The sequence below is a fragment of the Nuphar pumila genome, chromosome 4, assembly GCF_984573655.1.
Source record: "Nuphar pumila chromosome 4, dmNupPumi1.hap1.1, whole genome shotgun sequence".
NCBI classification, from domain to species: Eukaryota; Viridiplantae; Streptophyta; class Magnoliopsida; order Nymphaeales; family Nymphaeaceae; genus Nuphar; species Nuphar pumila.
Genome location: NC_143252.1, coordinates 41,111,144 through 41,133,512, shown reverse-complemented (window position 1 = coordinate 41,133,512; position 22,369 = coordinate 41,111,144). Strand labels below are relative to the sequence as shown.

Here is a 22,369-nt window from a genome sequence, read left to right as displayed (position 1 = left end):
ACACATAGAGGAAGAAAACCCTTTTTACGGATTTGGAAAATGATCTTTCGTTGGGGAGATATGACTCTTACAAAATGAAATAAAAACCTATGTCACTCAAATAAGACATACTGATAGGGGTCTGGTTTTAGATCCAAATGGGGTATTAAATGACCATAGAAATCGCTGAAAATTTACAGGAATAAACTAGACTTTATAACAAAGATACCACTTTTTACGGATTTGAAATCCGATCTCTGGTTAGAGAGATATGCCCTGACAAGTTGGTCCTGATTAGGATAGCGATTTGTATCACAAATCGCTGTAGTGTTTAGCGATTTGTAGTGTTTCTCGCTAACGAGCCCCACAACGATTATCATAATTCTTTTTGGAAGCGATTATCGAAGCGGGTAGGGTTCAAAAGAAAACATGAAGGAAAGGTAAGCGAGTGAGATGCAATGGGAAAAAACGAAAATAATACCATAAAAGACACAAGAAAAATCAATAGGAAAACGAGTGAAAAGAAAAGAAATGCCAAAGGAAAGCAAATTGAAGTTTTGAGAAGCTTCTTCTAACTGTGGTGCATGTATAATAAACAGGACCTCTTCGTCGCTGGGAGTGAGACAAGCACTGGCACCATAGAATGGGCAATGGCAGAATTACTTCGCCACCCTGAAAAGATGGCTGCTGCACGGTCCGAGCTAAAGCAAACCATCGGCACGGACCGTTTCGTGGAAGAGTCGGACATTTTACAGCTTCCTTACTTACAAGCAGTGGTGAAGGAGACCCTAAGACTGCACTCACCTGCTCCTTTTCTGGTACCACACAGAGCAGACGTAACTACAGAAGTTGCTGGGTTCACCATCCCTAAGCATACTCAAGTGCTTATCAATGCATGGGCTATTGGACGTGATGCTGCATACTGGGAAAACCCAACCTCCTTTTTGCCAGAGAGATTTATCGGGTCGGATATAAATTTTAGAGGTACGGATTTCCAATTCATCCCTTTCGGAGCTGGAAGGAGGATCTGCTCTGGTATACCTTCGGTGATCCGCATGGCTCATTTGGTGCTGGCTTCTCTTATCCATTCGTTTTCATGGGAGCTTCCTCACGGGATGGCACCTGAGCAACTTGATATGGAGGCCAAGTTTGGGTTAGCACTAGTAAAAGCTGTGCCTCTTCGAGCATTTCCCTCTCCCTTAATAGAGATGTGAATAGGGTTGTCAACGGGACCAAAGGTGTTTTGCAAATTTGGGCTGTCCCTGATCCGATCAGATTCCCCAATGTATTTTAGGATCCGAAATCCAAACTTTGGCATCCCTAGATGTAATTAAATGGTTCTGGCATGGTCAGACTCATCTAAATAAATCCAAGTCAAACTCAATGGGCTATAACCAAAAGGTTGTGTCAATTCAAGTGTTTCCCTCCGTTAATATGTGTAAATGGTTTGACATGGATTGGATCCAAATATACCAGAATCCTAGCTAAACTTCTAAGCAATGTTGTCCGAATCCATATCGGCCATGAATGGATTTTCAAAACGATTCATGGAAACGGCCAATTCTGAGTCTGAACTGAATCAGACAATTTTTAACCAGCAGATGACACATGTCACAAAAATATTAAAATAATATTAAAAATACTTAAACCATTTAAAAATAATAATTTAAAGATAAGCAAAATCAACTTGGTTTTATGTCGATTTCAGGCTGATTTGCTGCCATGCCCACTGTCACGGGCTAAATTCCAAGGCCCAAATTTCCGCAGACTTAATGTGCAACACTAACAATATTGCTTTTAAACAATGTTGCCGGCATTGGGCTGGCTCAGGCCTGATGTTGCTTGACCCACCAGGTTTTCAGAGTGACCTGAACCTGACCAGGTCTCCATGTTGGTTATCTAAGTCATGGTTCTGGTGTTATCGAGTCTAATCACATCGCTGGGCGCCGATGGCTCGCCTGGCCTGCTAGCTAGGGCAGTTCATCAGGCTAGGCAGGGCCAAAACCAGTGCTCCAAACAGATTGAATACAGGTGGGCTCTTCCTGATCCGATCCAAGTTTTCAAAAGTCAATCCGAATCCGGGTCTGAATGCGAATAAAGATCAAATGATGTAAGATGAATCAATATCTGAAATATATATGATGATACTGGATCCAGTAGAAGGCCAAAATCATATTGGCTTTTACATGTAATGGATTGGATTAGATCTGAATCTAAACATATATCAGACGTAAAACAATGATTCTAATCTGACGTGAATGAAAAGGCATGATGATGATCATGAAGAATATTTTCCATTTCCAAGAAAATCCAATTGCCGATAATTTTTTACGGTACAAATTGGCAGTACCCTCAATGGTGCAAGTTTGGGTCAGACATGTAATGACCTGAAGGTGTTTAATTGGATATTGCAAGTGTTTTCCAAATTCGCCTACAAGGTCTCCATACACCTGGTCCATAGGGATGCACAACTAATCGAGCTCAGCTCGAGCTCGTCCATGAACATAAATGAGTCGAGCTTGAACACAAGTCCAGGCTCAGTGTGCATAAACAAGCCGAGCTTGATCAAGCCGCTGAACTCAATTAAGCATGATTAGGCTCATATAAATAATATATATATATATATATATATATATATATATATATATATATATATATATAGTAATGGGTCTGTGGTAAACCAATTTCGTGCTAAACTGTGTGCTAAATGGGTTTTTCAGGCTTTTTTCATTTTATTTTTAAATTCTGACCATGTAGATGTGATTTATGTACTTGATTTTAGAGGGATCAGCTCTTGAAGCGTTTAATTCCTACACATTGGTGGGTTTTTATAAAGTTCGAAAAATCAACGGTCCAAAATCTTTGTAAATTTTTGAGGCTCCAAACATCATTTTTTTCATCCAAAACACATGATCCAGGTGTAGATTCTTAGTAAATTGACCATGCCCAACACATTTATAGGGCCAGAACTGCATAAAAGGTACAAGAGAAGCCCGAAAAACCCATTTAGCACACGATTTAGCACCAAATTGGTTTAGCACGAATCATTTTCCTATATATATATATATATATATATAATATGTTTCCAAATATTTTACAAGATTTATTGTTAGCTTGTTGGTTTGGGGGTTATCCTCTTCCGCAAAAAGGTGCAATTGGATGGAATAAACAGCAAATAAATCTAGACAACCCCAAAACACAGACAAATCCTAGTATGTGAAAAGCTAAAACTGAACCAAAACTCCCAAGACTAGCCACTGCCTACATTCGATGCAAGCTAGGCAAGAAGAAAACCAAAAGAGGGGATTAATTAAAGCTCCTAGTAATCCTACATGTAGATTCCAACATGTATAAGGAATTTTGCCTAAGAGGGGCAACCTTTATTAAATGTAGAATAGGATTAGTTTCCAAATATTTCATGGATTTCCAACTACCTATCTGGTCTAAAACTAGCCCACAAGGGTTCAAGCTAGCATATCGGCTTAATTCATTTAAGTTGATAGATGTCAAGAGTTTGATACCCGAGGTGTGTGCCCCTTTCCAGCTGCAACACTAAAGCAACAGGACTATTATACTAAGTGCTTGAAATCAAACGCTCCCTAACTACTTGGCATGTGCATACAGTAAAGCATCAACCTCTTCCAGGGCTCCACTGTAATATTTGGGATTTTTGAGACCTTTTTGTGAATTTTTGAATGCTTGTATTATGTGCAAAATTTTAAATTCTAAGTTTTTAGCTAGAAAATGCACTAAAGGGGTATGTGAAGTTAGTTGAGAAATTTTAAGAATGCAAAAAATAATTAAAAATGCATTTAACCCTACACGCCTAGAATTCTCAAAAATTTATGGCATAATTCGATAAAATTTGGATGGTAACTCTAGAGGAATTAATTAAAATAGATAATTAATATGCTCAAAATATAGAAAATATATTAATAAAATTCATTTAGGCATGAATTTGCTTAAATTACATTCATTAGAATTTTATGTGAATTTTGAATAAATTTATAGAGTATTTTAATTTAATTTAGAATAAATTTAGCTTGAATTTTATGGAATGAATTTCAAGAATTAATTAGAATTTATAAAATAGTAGGGGTCCATAGGTGGGGCCTCCCATCCTATGTGGCATCCTATTTAAAGTTTTAAAATGTTAAAAACAAAAACAAACTTGAAATTTAAGTTAAAATCAAAGTTTCCAAAAAAGAAAAGAAAAACTTGAAAAGTCCAAACTTTCTAAAAAACTTAAAAAGAGCCCCATACGGGGGGGGGAGAGGGGAGACATCAAGTTGTAAGACCCTAGAGGGTCTAGCAAGGGCTGGACCCTCCTTAAGGGATTAGGAAAGTAAGTACTATGAAAAAAAAAAGAATTTTACTTAATCAACTTGCTTGCCAAGCAAGCAAGTTGAATTTGGTTTCAACTTTGGAAAGGGGTCAACCCTGGGGGTCGACCAACCATTTCCCTATAGGCTATGTATTATATAATATATAGTATACTTTATAAGATACATAATATAGTACTTAAACTAAGCTTATTAGAAATAAAATAGCAAGACAAAGGTAGAAATAAAAATAAAAAGAAATGAAGGACACAAGGGGATTGAAATTTTTCTTTTTTAGAATTAGATCAAGGGCCAGAAATCAACCCAGCCCTTGACCTAATTCAGGGCCCTATAAAGCTAGAGGATGGGATCACAACCCCCCCCCCACACCCCATTTGGTCCTTTGTGATTTTTCTCTCAAACTACTTTCTCTCCCCTCTCAAAACCCTCTCTTCCTTCTCTCTTTTCTCAACACCATTGGTGTTTCTCCCTTGTTTTAACAAGAGAAAGGGATTCACGTGGCTGAGGAAGGCCTAAAAGTGTCTACACTAGGCTGTGGTAGGCTTGGAAGTGACAGATCATGTGAAACGACCCACCAGTGCACGAAATAATAAAAAAAAATTGACAAAAAGGTAGGTGAATTTATACTCTTCTTGCAAAACAAAATTCATAACACGAACTCCATTGATTTTCTTAAGGGTAGTCTCTAAACAAACCCTCCCATACATGGGTTTGGCTTAGGACTATCAAAGGAGGGAAAAAGAATGGTTTTCTAAAATAAAACCATCTTGTAAATATATTTTTTCTCCAAAAATTTACTTCTCATAAAATAAATCTGTAATTCTTTATAATACATTGATTTGGTTAGTGTTTTCTTTCAATTTTTACATTGGATCAGTAGTATATGATGTTATAGATATCCTGTAAAAATTTTACGAATTTCCACGATCAGAATCTTGAGATATTGTAATTTTAGTCAAATTAGGTTTTTCAGAAAAGATTTTGGTAAATTAGAGAATATCATGAATTTCACGTATGAACCCAAGTGATTTTATTTTTGTAGTTGATAGAATATATGCATAGGAGTATTCTGTGATTTTTGTATATTTTTTTGAATTTTATTTGCATGTAAATTTTGTAATTTACTTCATTATATATGTATTTTTTGAATTTATTTTTGAATAATTAATGCATGTGAGAGACGGATCGATTTTTCTGGCCAAACGGCTGAGGAAAAATTTGATTTGTCTCAATAAGAATAAATCAGAATTAGATGCGTAGTTCTACTATAGTTTTGATTAATAATTATGTCAAATATCTATGGGTGTACGGATTCGAGTGACCCGGTTTGGGCCCACCCGAATGCATAGACCCGAAATTCCTGCTTTTCGGACAGACCTCTATTATCATTGCAAGTCAAACTAACTGTTGATTTTTTTTTAAAAATAACTCGCCTCCGTTTTAAAATGCAGGAAAATTCCGTAGAATGGGACTCGTCTGTCGGTACGAGGTTCAACCATTTATGGTGCCATAACCTGGGGTAATCGAACCAAGGCTTAAATCTTATGTTTTGCTTTGTTTTGCTCAACTTGTCTAAATCAATGTTTTGTTCCTAAATACACAAAGAATCAGGCATGTGCTATGAAATTCTGAAAAATGCAGATTGAAAATATGATGTATGCTTAGAATTTTTGGAAATACTTGGAAAATACTTAGAAAAAAGACACTTTGAAAATCGTGAATCACATTGAGAGAGTATTTTGAAGAAAAAAGAAAATTGATTTCTGAAGAAAAGGAGATCTTTTTGAGAAAATTGAATTCTGGAGAAAGATTTAGAGAAAATTGATTTTTGGTGAGATTAAATTGAAAAACATCAAAAGGGATGGGCATGTAGCCCTATGAAAGTCTTTTCATGATGTAGTCTAACCTAGATGAATGAATGAATGTAATTTGCAAAAATATTTTCTAAAGAATTTGAGAAAAATCTTTGATAAAAGGAATTTATGTGCATTATAGAATTTAGATGAAATAAGTTCTTTATATATCCCTGACTATGGCCACGAATATGCATTGAATATAGTTCATTTGATTCTAAAAGAAAAAATACTTTGAAAAATTTTGAAAATATGCAATGATTTCTGAAAATGCCTAGGAGTATAGGTCATTTGTGGCTTAAAAGAAGATGATAAATCTGAATATTGTTCGTATTCTGACTATGACCACAAATACGAACTCAATCGAGTTTATTAACTCCTTAGAAGTGAGTACACGTGTCATTCATGTAGACCATTATAAATTTGAATATGCATGAATCACCATTCATCATACATCAACATTATTTGAAAAATAAACTATATGCAATGCAGCCCTAATCTAAGCTGGAAAGTAAATTCTTATTCCAAATTTATAATTGCAATTTACTTCAAAAGGGAAAATGAAATAAAATAAAATATACTTTTGAATGTCCCTGCAAATATAGCAAACTTGTTAGTAGAGATATGTCAGCTTTTGGGATTTATCCAGCAATATCTAGAAATTACTCTATTTATCCGGACATAAGCCTTTTTTCATGCTTCCCTGAGGTAAACATAATAAAATATGATGAAAATTTGAATAAATACTAAAACTAAACAACTTTGAAATTCAAAATTTTAGAGAAAATGACCAAAATGCACCTGAAAACAAGACTATAGCCTTGAAATCAGGGTTTTTAGAAAAGATTTTTGTAAAACTTTTCATTTAGGGATCAAACAGATTCAAATCAACACCAAATCGGGTGTGGATCACCCTAGCATGATTATGACTATGATCAAACCCTAAATTTATGAGAACCATGCATAAAAATGAGAAAATACACAAAAAACAATGAAATTTACTCGTGTTTTTGTAAAACCGAAACTCTGTTGGCACTCTATTTTCATGATTTAACTAAATAACCAATCAAATAAATTCAAACATTAACAAAAATCGACATGTATACATCTGACAACCCTAAAATCAAACTGAAATTGAAAAACAGAATTTTTTGGATTATTTTAATATGAAAATAAAATAAAAACAAGAAAAATAAGCGATTTTACCTACAATCACGAACCTATCACAGTGTCAAACCCGAATCGGGTATCAAACCACCATAGAAATTTATAAAAATTTACAGAGAGAAACTAGACATATTAACAAAAATTTCCCTTTTTACATATCTGGAATACAATCTCACTACAAGAAAAACTCTAATTAGCGACAAAATTTTATAATGATTTTTTTCTGTCGCCAATTTCTGACGGATTAGCTAGAGAAAACTGTATGCCGCTAATATTTGAATTATTTGCAAATTTAGCGACAAAAAATATTTCATCAGGAATCCATCGCTAATTCGCGATGGATTCCCGACAGAATAATTCTGCCTAAAATTCTATCGCAAATTTGCGATGGATCAGCATTAAAAAAAAAATTGTCGCTACTCTATCGCACATTTGTGATGGCGTTTGCAATAAAAAATTTTCGTCGCTAAATTTCTCGTAAATCCCTAATGTGAGCCCCTTTTCCCTTTATGTTTTGTCAATCCTCGGACTGTTGCTTGCCCATCGCCCGTCGCCTGCCTGACCGGCGACCTCCTGACCCACACCCTTCGACCTCTGTTGGCCTGCCCGATGCCCAATGTAAAACCCTAAAACCCCGCTTAACCCTTTTATCCCCTTTTTACTTTTCGCAGCCGCCCTCCCCGAGTCTTCTTCTCCTCCTTCCTTCCCTGTTTGCAAACCGGGTGCACCGTCGCTGACCCCCGCCAGCTGACTCTCTTCTTCCCCTCCTTCCCTCTTTTCTCCAGAAGCCCTGTAACACCGCCGTCACGACCTTCTCCCCTTTTTCCTCTTTTATTGTTTTTATTCTTCTTCCCCTCTTTCTTTTCCCTAGGTTTGGATGTCGTTCGGGAGTTTCTGCGCTACCGCTGCAATCCGCCATCGCCAAGAAACACAAGATCATCGTCCCCCATTCTTGTCCTCCTTTCTTCATCGAGGTACCACTGGAAACCTCAATGTTACCATTGTCGTCTTCCTTCCATCCACTTGAAACCATCTATTGTTTCGACCCTGACACTACTGCTATACCGTTGTGAGCCCCAACCACCATCGATCGTTCGTTGCTTCGGATATCCGCAGGTCACCCTCCCCCTTTTCCCTCCTTTTGTAGTCGCCCCCTTTCCCGTATGGTTGTCGGAGGCCCAGCAGAGGCCCAACAGCCTCTGCTGGCCCCTCCTCATCCGTATGTAGTCAGTTGGGGCTGGAAGAGGCCTCGATCGCCTCTGTCAGGCCCTCCCCTTGCCCCCTTGATCTCTTTAGCAGAAGAAGGGGCTCCACCACTGTCCTCTTTTTCTCCGGTATGACAAGGGGCTTCGTCCCTATCCTTTCGAATGCCGACAGGGCCCCCCCTGTCCTCTTGACTTTGCCAACAAAGGGCCCCCTGTCCTCTTGACTTTGCCGACAGCCCCCCCCCCCCCCCCCCTGTCTGTTGTCAAAGAATGTTCCCTGGCAGGGGGTGGCTTTGCCCCCCTCTCCTCAATAATTTTGATAGGGGGTGAAGCCTCCCTACCCCTTGTCTTTTTCGCTCAGCAAGGGCGAATCCCTCTGCCGGGAAATTTTGCCTCGACAAGGGGAGAGACCCTATGCCTCATGATCGAAACGGGAGGGGGCGAGACATCTTTGCCTTGACCTTACTATTGGTAGGGGCAGCGCCCCTGTCTGTCTTGCTTTCACCAGAGGGTTATGTCTCCTTGTTCGGGCTCATTTTCGATAGAAGGTGTCACCCTCCTTGTTATCGGGTAATAAACTTCATTTTAACATAGTGTCTCTTGCAGATTTCTTAAAGGATCCCGTTTGTGCCCCGCCACCCATGGTAAGTAAGTGACAAAAGCAATGCATATCGAGTAAATACCCATGGTGAGTAAGTGATGCACGTGCATCACAGGTTATTTAATTTCTTGGATGCAACACTTTTCTGTTCACGCACTCACTTAGTTGTGCATATCTAGGATTGCTTTGATGGAGTTCGAAGATCATGCTGAGCATGATTTTAATGTATGAAAAGATAAGTGTTCTTATTTTTGGAGTTTGGATTTCATGGTAGTAGTTTGCGGAATATTAGAGTGTGTTTGCTGCAAATACATGTTTGACATTATTTTGATATGAATGATTTGAATGTATTGCAATGTTTGATGTGATTGTATCCATACTTGTATGAAGTTACTTTCAATTTGATTATGACTTTCATGTGAAATTGTATCATAAAAGCAGGCTTTAAATGAATGTATCATGTTATGAATAGTTTGCACATAAAAATATTAAGTTATTAATGCATGGATCATAGTTCTTGTGATTGTATGACATTATATATATATATATGTGTGTGTGTGTGTGTGTGTGTGTTGTATATCAAATCATTACATCTACCATGAATGCATGATAAATTTGATATTTTCTTCATCATAGCATTCTGATGATTCTCTTTTAACTGGTTAGGATAATATTTGTAATATCATACGACAAAATGACTACAAACCATGAATGAATGTATTGTAGGATAGTTGACAATGAGGTATCGCTTGAATATATGGATGATGTTGAAAATTTTAATGAATTTGCAATGGCAAGTGTCAGTACAGTGGATCCCACAGGTCAGATTATGTGTCCCTTCAAGATTTGTAAGAACAATCGATTTGTAGAACCTCATGGTGTTAGACATCACCTATATAGGAAGGGTTTTGTGAGTGATTATCAAAATTGAACGTTTCATGGTAAAGAATTTAGGAACAATTTTGACGCATGGGTGGATGTGATGCACAATAATCCATATATGGATTTGATATTTGATGTCACAGGACCAAAACTGAGTTCTGCTATGGGTCCTAGTGATGTGACAACTGGGGTAGAGAAAGAAGCACCAAACGATGCAACTAGTAGATTTTATGATTTACTTAGAGATGATGATGAGACACTTTAGAATGGTTAAGAGAGTCACACTATCTTTCTGCAGTTCTTCAACTACTAAATTTGAAGTCTGAGTTTAATTTGAGTAATCATGTTTTGACCATTTGTGCTCTATTGTGAAGAGTATGTTGCCTAAAGATAAGAAATTGCCATAAAATTTCTATTATATGAAGGTTATGGTCAACGCTTTAGGTATGAGGTATCAATAGACAGATGTTTGTCCAAATAATTGAATGTTGTATTTCAAAGATCAAGAAACTAGCAGATCATGTCAGTCATGTGGGCATTGATGATGCATGAATTGCTTATAAATATAACATATTATTATTTCATAAATGCATCATTTATAAGTTCAGAACCCACACTTAGATGTATTTAGGTATAATTGAGCTACGGTTTGAATTTTGTTCGAATCGGACTTAAAACGAGAGAGTTATCGCATTTATAGTGTAGCGGGTCGGACCTCGAGGCAAACTGGGTCAAATTGGATCCAAATGGCCAAATTGGTCCATGGATCAATGCAAAACACAGTGGATCCAACCCAATTCAACACATTTACAAATTTGGAAAACATTTGCTAAAAACCCTTTCTAAAAAGGTGCCTAGCATATATTTTTATTTTAATCCTTTTTATGGAAATAGCAAAAGAAAGAGGATTTTGGCCTATTAAAACATGCTAAAACCTTAGAAAACGGGTTCTTGCCTTGGGAGATGTGCAGCCCAGGTTGCCCCTTTCCTTCCCCTTCTCTCCTCTCCTTCCTTTCCACCGTCTTCTCCATCACCATTTTCTTCTTCTCTCCAAAATCTTCCTTCTCCAGCGTCTGAGTGGTCAGTTGTCTCGACCATGGAGGCTGGATCATTTTCTCCTTACCGCTCGTTCCTTCCCTTCCTTCTCACTCTCTAATGATTTTGCTATGCTAATAGGTTTTATCTGCTGTGTGTTGTGCTGTGCAGGTGAAACAACGTGGAGCGTCTTACCTACTGGTTGTGCCGTCTGCAACTCATAGGTGGCCGAACTCTAGCCGGCTTCTTCCCCTTGTCTCAATTGGCGTCGTCCATGCAGCTGCACCCCAACTATATATGTGCAACAACAGCAGACCATATCCAACAGCCACTTCCAACAGCTTGAGGGACGCCCTCTTTAGAGCTTGAATCATTCTCTTCGCACGCCTTCACTCCTCGGACCACCAGTCGGCCACCGGTAAGTCTCATCTCATCTCTTCTTTTAGCATAAAACCCCATTTGCATGTGCTTTCCCTTTTTTTTATTGCCTGTATTTTTTTGTGTGAATCTGAGCCATAGATTAGAAGAGTAGTGCTTAAACAAGCATTGTAAATCGCATTTAGGTAGTTCATTTAATACTGTTTTGCATTTTGCTAATTTTAAACTCAGTTTTTCCCTTCTAACGCTGAAACCGGGAAGGCTTGTTCTAGTCGGCTGACGCCAATTAGTCCAACACTTAGTTCAGAAAAGGATATAAAAATTAGTTAACTATTTGGGGTATGTTTAATGAATTTTGATATTGTAGATGTGTGGATTTTCGGTTTATAATGAATTGCGTTCAAGTTGCAAAAATCGGGTAGATAGATGCGACCCGATTTAGATGGTTTGAGCAAAATAGATCCACGTATTAGCTCTTTGTTTTTCTGTTAAGTGTTAGTAGTGGATTCAATAAGGTATATGCTAATTTGTGGGATTAATTCACAATAGGATGGTTATTTGATGGTTTTTGCTTAGACGGTAGATTAGTTTTAGTATGCATATGGTATTTGAAATTTGTTTAGTGCATTCAGTCTATGTAGCTAGCAATAGTTTACATGTTGTAAGGTGTGGTAGAATTTTGTATTAACTATATGTTTAATTAGTTTTAAGAGTGATTAGTTCAATGATTCAATCGGATATAAATATCGGTTGTTGAGTTTTGATTTTGCATAAGCTTAGGTGGGGGTTTCACCTCAACGATTTAGGCGTTTTATATTTTCTGCAAACTAAATGTCCATAGCTGTTTGGATCGCTGTTAGTAATAGAGTTAGATCTATTATTTTTTTTTGGTAGAATGAATTAAATTAGTATGAGTTAGTCAAATATTAGTTATATTAGTAAATTGTTTACTAGCATTGTTCAATATAGCTCCTTTCTAGTTGGTTCTCAAATTGTGTAGCAATTTAGAGTAGGAAGTAGCTGCTAATAATTTTAGATTCAGCATGTTCTTTCCTGTTCACCAATAGTATGCCTTAGGTTAAGTAGTATAGGTAATTGAGATTGACTAGAATTGGTGATTAATAGTGTTCTAGAGTTAGATTTGTTCAAACCCCACAAATTGTCTACATTCATTCTAATTGATTGTGGGTATTCTCCCAAACTTGACATAGCGGTCAGATTTATATTTTCAGTCCATGTTTGATTTGACTTAGTTAGTATGTAGGATGCTAATTTGTGTAGAGTAGTTAGATTAGGGTTTATTCACATTTTGGTCTTTCGTCGAAATGCATCTTGACTCATACGTCGAATCCGACTAGAACCACGTATCTAGCCGGGTTCGTCGTGTTGTGAGCATAGAATTAGTTGTTACAATTGGTAATTTCCATAGGATAATAGTTTGCTTAGGTTTAGAATGAGTTAGTATATGTTTTAATCAATAATTAGTGTTTTAGAATTTATTTTCGCGTAGTTTTTCCCTTCGCATCATTTGATTTTCTTGATAGGCTTATCATGTATTCCTGTATGATTTCGTGATGCCTATATCCGGAGTACCTGGAGTGATATTTGGGATCCGTAAGCCACGCTAAATTTATGATTCTGTCAGGAATGCAATGCAATGAAAGCACTCCAATCGGACTTCGTTTAGGCCATCTACGATTTATTTCCTAATCGCCTATCCGAAATTAGTGTTTCGCGTAATGTGGGGGCAAAATAGTCATTTATGATTTTACATAGTTTTATAATTTAGATTTCTAGTGTTTGATTATGTTTCTAATAATAGTCTAGAGTTAATTGTCGTGTTAGGATAATTAGTTTAGGAAATTAGCTCTGGTAATTTTTTGTTTTACGTAAAATTTGGTTAGCAATTAATTTTGGCATTAATCTAGAAATAGTTGTTTTTAATTTCTGTAAATAGTTTTACTAACTTCGTTTTTATCGTGTAGGAGATATTAAGTTGCAAGTTAAGAGCATCTCGTTCCAGTGATCAAGTGTCGCATCAAGTGAAATGACAGAAATGCCCTTGCATTTGTGGGCTTAAGTTAGTGCGTGGCTTCTTTTTGTTCTTGTTCAATTTACTTTCCATTGTAATATTTTCTGTAATTGAACAAGTTCAATATCAATAAAATGCAAAGTTTAGTTTTAATTTGAGTATATCCTATTCCTTGTGGATCTATCTGACTCACCACTTACGTGGAAAATTGGTATTATTACTTGGTTGGCGATTTTCTAAACAATTTCAATAATAAAATAATGTTTTAAAAATACCATTGTTAAAAGTCACACCAAGTTTTTGGTGCCGTTGTCGGGGAATGGCGATTATACTCTGTTAATTCTAATTTTGTAATTTGTTGATATTTTTTTAGATTAATTGTTTTATTTTCTAGTTAATTAGATTAGTAAGTAAATATAGATTTAATGTAGTAAGTACATATAGGATTCACGTTTGGTTTCTCTAGGATTCACAAATTTTCATCCTTCTAGAGGGACTAGACAAGTGAGTTCTAGATAACTTAGCTCAAATTCCTATCTCTATACTTAAGCATACTTAGAGCAGATTTCATTTTGTATATGAATTTTCTTTAAGCATGTTTAGCGTAGTTTAATTGCATTTAGTTTCAATTCTTCTTTTTGTTCATTGTTTACTGTTTCTGTTTTTCTTTTTATTTACGTAGTTAGGACACTAGGTAGTTAGGTTACATTGCACACATCTGGACTTACTTCCAGTGTATGCAAGGGCGCATGAATTTGGGTGTCTCACTTCAACCGTTCGTTGAGGATCCAGAGAGAATTATACATTCTTCTCAAAACCGATCTGAAATGGGGGACTTAGAACCCGAAGCTCCTATGCGTCGTCTAAGGAAGTACTTCCTACCTACAGAGTACACCCAGGCATCCTGCATTCGAAGACCCAATGTAGGGGCGCCACACTACAAGATTAAGGTTAGCGTGATTCAGATGCTTCCATCTTTTTATGACCTTAGTCATGAAGATCCCTATAGGCACCTTGATGAGTTCCTCGAAATTTGTTCTATAGTGAAGATACAAAATTTTGGGGACAAAGCGATGAAATTGACACTCTTCCCATTTTCATTGAAGGACAAAGCCAAGTATTGGCTGAAATCCTTAGACACAGTAGTGATAGGATCATGGGATCAGCTTCAGCAGGAGTTCCTGAAGAAGTACTTTTCCATTGGTAGGATGAATTAGTTCAGGTGAGCCATTACCAGTTTCTCAGAACTAGATGACGAGCAATTTCATGAAACGTGGGAAAGGATGAAGGACATGCTTAGGAAATGCCCCCACCACCAGGTGCCGAGATGGCAGCTGACGCACTGCTTTTATGATGGATTGTTTGCAAGAATCGTCAGATGATCGATGTTTTATGTGGGGGTACATTCATGTTGAAGAGCGAGAATGAGGTCTGGCACTTATTTGATACTCTTGCTGAGAACTCATTGCACCATACCTCTACCTTTCACTCTGAGAGAGTGTGATCATCGCAAAATTTTTCCTCTCGTAATATTCTCTCTTTTCCTTTCTAACCTCTATTTTCCTCCTTTTTGAAGGGAGAAACATAAAAGAGAGAAAAGAAGAGAGAAGAGAAAAGAAAGAAGAGAGAAGAGGAATTATCCTGCGGGTCTCACTTGACCTTAATTTGAAAATTTTTGAAATAACTCGCCTCCGTTTTGAAATTTTTGCGGGGAAACTGGGAGACGGGATCCGCTCGTCGGTACGAGGTTCGACCGTTCCTGGCGCCTTTACCAGGGGTAATCGAACCAAGGGTCGAATTAATGCCTTTTGCTTCGCTAAGAATTTATCTAAGAATTTATCCTAAGTCTAAATGCACAAAGAATCATGCTTGTGCAAATGCAAAGATGTATGCTATTTTTGAAAAATGTTTTAAAGAATTTCCAAGTGTTTCGGAGATGAATCTGGTAAAGTGAAGAAAATGATTTCTAACTTAGAACTTAAGATTAAAGTCCTAAGTTTTTTAGAATAATCAAGAGCTTGGGAAAATAAATCTGGAATTTGGAAATTGATTTTGAAGTTTTGAGATAAAAAGAGAAGGAAATTTTCAAAGTCACAAATGGACTTTAAATTTAGAAGTTTGAACTTGGATGAATATTTGGAATGGAATTGAATTCCAATTTTGAAGTTTTAAATTTAGAAGAAAATGTGGAAAATCTAAAGGAATTGAGAAATGGGATTTGCAAAAGTTTGGAATTTTAAGATGAAATCTGAATCTAAGTTCTGGATTCTGAATAGAGTTTTTAGTTGATTTTTTTGGATTTAGGATCCGAAATAGGAACTTGATTTGAAATCTGGAATGAAGAGGAATTGGTTTTAAGAATTGGAATTACGGTGAATTTGGATCTGGAATTTTGAATGGAATTGGATTCAAGATTTGGAATCCAAGATGGTATTTGGATCTTAAATCTGAGATCCGAGATAGGGTTGGACTCTGGATCCTAAGAGGGAATTGGATCTGAAGCCTGAGATCCAAAGTAGAATTGGATTCTGGACCCTAAAGAAATGAATTTTGGATCTGAAGTCTGAGATACAAAATAGAGTTGGATTCTGAATCCTAAGAATTGGAATTTGGATCTGAATCTGAGATCCAATGGTAGAATGGGGATCTGGATCCTAAATGGAATTTGGATCTGTAATTGGAGATCCAAAATAGAATGAGGATCTGGATCCTAAATAAAATTTGAATCTGTGAAAAAGGGGAATGAGGATCTGGATCCTAAATGTAATTTGGATATGTAATTGGAGATCCAAAGTGGGATAAGGATCTGGATCCTAAATGGAATTTGGATCTATTAATTGGACATCCAAAGCAGAATGGAGTTTATACTTGAAAATCTGGATCCAAGTTGAGACTAGGATTTGACTTTAGGTTTGGGTTTTGAGAAGTCCAAATAGGACTTTTATGGATCTGGGTTTTGAAAACCCAGATTTAAATTTAAGAAAGGTCAAACTTTTGAGAATCAATCTCAAACTGTGGTTTTCGAATAGATAAGAAGATGAACTTTTGAGAATGAGTTAAGAATTTCAAAGTTTTAAATGGAACTTTGAAATTGAGTTTTTGAATTGAATTGGATTTTTGAAATTTCAAAATTGATTTGAGAATTTGAACTATAAATGAATTTCAAAGTCAAATTTGGACTTTGAATTTGAAGCTTTGAATTTGGAATGAATCAAGAATATAAAGATTGAATTTTGAAATTTCAAAGTCAAATTGGACTTTGAATTTAGAATTTTAAATCTTTGAAATAAAATAGAAGAATGAATTAAACTATAGATTGAAGAAAGGTATTTGAGATCACTTGGATTTTTGAAAGAGAACTTTGAAAATATGATGCAATTCTTCCCTAAATGATGAAATGAATTTGAATAAGTTTGAAATTGGATTTTGAAAAGCTATTTCATTCTTTAAGTGAATTATGAAGGGGGTTGAGGATATAATATATCCCTGACTATGGTCATTGGATATATTATATAATAACCACATTTAAATTCAAATGAAGAATAAGATACATTTTTTTTTGTGCTTTTATAGAATTTAAAATGAAATCAAGCCTCAGTATACCCTGACTATGGCCATTGGTATATATTTGAGTTAATCCTAAGTTAAATTCTGATAAAAGGAAGAAAATATTTTGAGAAAATATGATGAATTTTGAAAGTGGATCCAGTGTTATTTTGTAAAAGATAAAAATTCTAAGTTTTGTTTACACCCCGACTATGGCCGTTGATGTAAATTGTCAACTTAGAATTAACTTACCTCTTACGAAATGGTGCACGTGCCATTCGTGTTTCACCATTGTGGGAATTTTGAGAAATAATGGAAAAATGCATGAGAATAAGCAATTTATAATGTTTACAATGCTCATCCATTCTACCTAAAGCAGGAAAAATAAAATTCTCATTAACATCTAAGTTATTACAATCCTTAAAATTGATATGATCTTGATCTAAGAAGGGACTTGATATCTTTTCCTGCAAAATAGAATTAACTTTAGAGCCATATTGTAAAATATGGAGGATCAAGCAAAATCTAGATGTTATACTTGGGTTACGAATGCCTTGATCTAGATAAATATGGGAAGGTACCATCTAATAGAAATGTAATGGAGATGTATAGGGCTATACTTGTGTTTGAAAAGAGCATATATGCCTATACCGGATCCTATTGGGAGATGGATGCTAATGAATGTGCCTGGACTAAATGTTTATGTTGATGCCTAATTGAACTGGAAGTTTATGGATGATGAAATGGTAACAATATGGGATGTTTATTATGGGATCTTGAAGGACAAATCACAGCAATGCCTTAGCACTGCTACACAACAGTGCCAGGCACTGCCATGGATACAGGCAAAATAGTGCATTGGCACTGCTGTGAATTTATGAAAGATTATAGCAGTACCAAGAACTGCTATATGTAAAGGTATATGCAGGAGAAGGCATGCTATGGAGAAGCCTAAGCTCACGTCGAATCCTACTCCACCAGCCCTAATCGTAATGGCACAGTATGTCAAACATTCTGCAAGGCCTTGGTCTGTAGTGAATAGACATGATGGACAGTTGTGTCATAACGACACCTTCTGTTATAGGTTTATACAAAAGACTGCTCAAAATGCAAAGATGAAGGGAGGAGGGGCCATAGCAGTGGTTGTCACTGCCATGAGTGCTAAAAAAAATACAGTCAACACTGTTATAGCCTATGGAGGTTTATGGATTCTGAAATTTAAAAGGAAAGGTTGAACCCCAAGTGTAGGTGACTGAGTGAGGTTAATATAAACAACCTGACAGAAATCAGAGAGAAGCAATAAAAGGTAGTTCAGCAGTTAAGTTTCAATATAAACATCTGATAGGATAACTTCTGAGCACTAAGTGTTTACCTTGATGAAAGGGGTTTGGTTTAGAAGCATATTATCATCAGTGAGCTAAGATATGAAAACAAGAGTAAAATTCCACATGAAAACTAATTAAAGACTTAGGGAAAATTCAGAACAACAATAAAACATACCTCGGCAGGTAAAACGAAACCCTCATGCCGGATCTGTTAGAAATAGCAATTCCCTTTGACTCTTCAATATTCTGAATTCTTTAGCAGTGAGCACATCAAACATGGCCATGATTTCTTCACTATTTTCATTTGAAGCCTCTTTTCAGCATCTTTATATTACTTTAATATTGAGTCACTGATCTTTGCTAAAAGTTCTCGATCTTCGGAAGAAATTTCCATTGACCATCCGCCTTGTTACATAAGAGCTTAACGGTGGTTGTAGGCATATCAAACCTGAGAGCATTATTTAGAAGTCAACAGATTTCATGAGGGATTAAATACATACCTTATTTCAGATCAATAATATAGGTAGTGACATATGTATTGAAACAAGAGCCTTGGAAATGCTGACAGTGAGCTGGAAACATTGTCTTGAGAGTTTTTTCAGGATTGACAATAACAAAACTACTGATATGCTAATTTCATACACTCTTACCTGTAAAACTTCAGGGTCCAAACATGGTTACACCTGGTCCCAATGTTAGCTTAGCAAGGAGACATATCATAATGCTTCATTGCCTTATGGATCATAATAGAAGATGAGTGGTACAACAATTGTACTGGTATAGCACGCTGGGAAATCATAAATGCAACTGAAATATTGAGCTTCTGTAAGGAAAGATACCATAAGATGAGATATTACAGGTTTATCACGCAATCGGTTGCAGGGTAGTTTTCATCAAATCACCACCATGGCGGAGTGACAGTGTAGAGGGATCTCCTGTAGGTGTGATGCTTTCAGCAATGACCTGATTGTCCGATCGATCTTTGTAGCAGCATCCCCCAAATGGTCACAACGTCATCTAGATGGTTATCAAGCAGCACATCCAGAAACGTATGACCACCTTCAGATATTTTGCAGATTATGTCCTTCACTATTTCAGAAAACTATCCAAATTTTTGAAAGTGTCTGAGGATCTAGATAGAATCTGCAATCAGACGATATATCAGTTGGATCTGGTTGACTCTACCTTCTCTGAACCCAGCAATATAAATGCAATTCCCACGCAAGTATAAGTCATGCGACATACCTTGTGAAGGTGCTGTGAAGTATAAGTAATTGTAGCTATGCTGACTAGAAATTCTTCTGAACGACAATTCTAAAGAATATGCTTATTTTCTTTGGAATAAATGGGCAACTCAGACTGTATTCTAAATGAAAATGTAAGTATAGGGAAGGAGTAATTTCTCAGCTGGGCGACAAATAAACCAGCATTTACAGGGAGGTTTCTTCCCCTTTTACCACCCATAAGACATCTTGGGATCTATGAGATGGATCAAGATCCTCACGCATTTCAATCGCCTCCAGTTCGTCCATCTTCAATTTTATCGAGTCTTAGATCCAAATTTGTAACACAGAGTAATGAGATGGAAGTTTGAACAGTGTTGGGTTGAGAATCAGCTTGGAAGCCTTCCCTGCTCACGGACTTACCTGTACGCTCTCAATGCCTGAGATATGACTTTAGTTCCATGGTGATAAGTTTCCTTATGAGAGTTTGGCTCTCCTGCCTTAAGAAACAGAATTTCTTCCTTGAATGAGGAAGATCGTATATGGATCCAGATTCGAGAGGGAAGATAAGTTGCTTCTGCGTATTGATATGGGGAGATTCATTCCCTTTATCGTGGCGGATGCTTCAAGACTGGCGGAGGGGTGAAGAGCTATCGATGCAAGAAGAAAAGAGGGATGCGAGGGAAAAAGAGGCGATAGTGAAGAAGGAAATGGGGAGGTGAAGAAGCGGTGGTGGTATGGAGCTTCCTCCGGGCTCCTTTTAAAGAGAAAAGAAAGGGAAGGTTCGGGAAGGGTAGTTGAGGATGAAGGGTGATGAAGAGGGGGGTCCGGGCGATCGACCATGGAGGAGAGAGAAAAAGAAGGGCGATGAAGAGAGCTTTTAGGGTTTCGGTGGAGAGAGAGGGGAGATACCCGAGTGAGGGAGGCGGCTCTCTTTCCCCTTTTCTCATTTACGAAGGGTTTTTCAAAAACCCTAAAAGAGCATTTCGCATAAGACCCCCTCTAATTTTTGAGTTTTTACAAAAAGAGGCTCTCAGGGCTTTTTAGCAAAAATTTGTCTTTTAAAGTTTAAACTAATTCATTTTTTTTTTCTCAAAATTTTTCCATTTTTTTGGTTTTTGGTGTTATTTTTCCATTTTTTTGTATTTTTAAGTAGAAAACCTAAGATTTGTGAGAAAATAAGAATTAAAAATAAATTTTTTTGTGTTTTTGCAAAATATTTACAAAAGGAAATTTTTCTGAGAACTAAAAGCTATTTTGAGAAAAAAATTTCAAAAATGGGTTTTGATCCGGATTTTGAGAAAATATGGATTTAAAGTACTGGATTCGGATCCAGAGTTGATTTTGAATATATCAATATGGATTTTAATTAAGAAAATCTGAAGAATGATCAAAATTTAGCTTTTGGTTTTCTCAAAAAATGAAACCAGGGGCGAAAGGGTCATTTTTACAAAACTTTGAAAAATTTGGAGTGTTTACAGATGCCCCTCTTTGCTACTAAGCCGGTTGAGAGCCGAGCTTAGTGGCAAAGACAACACTCCAAATTTTGAAAATGCCCCAGTCAGCAGGTCTGAACTGGGTGTGGAAGAATTATTTTGAAAATATGGTTTTTCAGGCTTTGAAACCTTATCCTGAATGGTTTTGGGGAGACGAAATCCTCGAAGATTATATGATTGAGTAGAAAGATGAGGAAATCGTGATGGGACTTTAGATGGAAATTCTGAAATGGTGGGAAATAAAAATTTTGATCAGGTCTCATGGGTGAGACAAGATACTCTTTTTAGAATGATTCAGGTTTAGCCCTTAACCTGGATGGGATGAAAATATATCAAAAATGAATTTGGAAATGAGGAAAGGAATACATGAGGACCTTGATGGGACATTTTGGACAAGGCCTTGTGAAATGAAGCTCGAGTATGATCCTTTCTTGGAGGAATATATGAAGCATGGGTTCCTCGATGAGAAGAACCATGGTGGGACTGGAAGAAAACATCTCATCAAAAAATGAGGAATCTCATTGGAATGTGACTCAGGTTTAACCCAAACCTGCAAGGAAGATACCTCGCGAAGTGAGGTTCCGGGTTAACTCTTAATTTGGATAGGAAATCTACCATACGGGTTTCTCAAAAATAGAGAAAGCACGATGGGACCTTCAGAATTTGGACGAACAAATCCAAGAGGGTTTTTTGCGAAAGGAGGAAATATAGAGTCCCTAAAGCTTTGAAAAGGGGAAGAAATTGGGCGTCTCATTGCTGAGACTGAAATAGCTTTTGAAATTAAATGATCTTTCGCAAATGGTTCAGGTTTAACCCTTATCCTGAGTGGGGGAAATCTACCATACAGGTTTCTCAAAAATGGAGAAAACCATAATGGGACCTTCGGAATTTGGACCAACAAATTCGAGAGGTTTTTTTTTGCGAAAGGAGGAAATATAGAGTCTCTAAAGCTTTGAAAAGGGGAAGAAATTGGGCGTCTCATTGCTGAGACTGAAATAGCTTTTGAAATTAAACGATCTTTCGCAAAAGGTTCAGGTTTAACCCTTATCCTGAGTGGGTCGTCCATACGGAATTCTTTAACGAGAAAATCGTGATGGAACAGGAAGAGATACTTCTCCTGAGGCAACTCTTTTGAGAAATATAAACAACGCTAGGTTGCATCAAAATGGATATTGAATGTTTATTTTATTTTTGGAATAGCTAGAAAATTTTGCCAATAAGATAAAATCATAGTAGATTCAAACGCTTGGAAATGTGCACGTATGTGCAAAAGATATTCTCTCTTTTACCTAGAGTATTTCCCC

The 22,369-nt window shown here is 36.7% G+C and overlaps 1 pseudogene; it reads left to right on the top strand.

Moving 5' to 3' along the window:
• LOC149840090 (geraniol 8-hydroxylase pseudogene) overlaps nt 1–22,369 on the top strand; it is a 43,283-nt pseudogene that overhangs the window by 5,080 nt on the left and 15,834 nt on the right.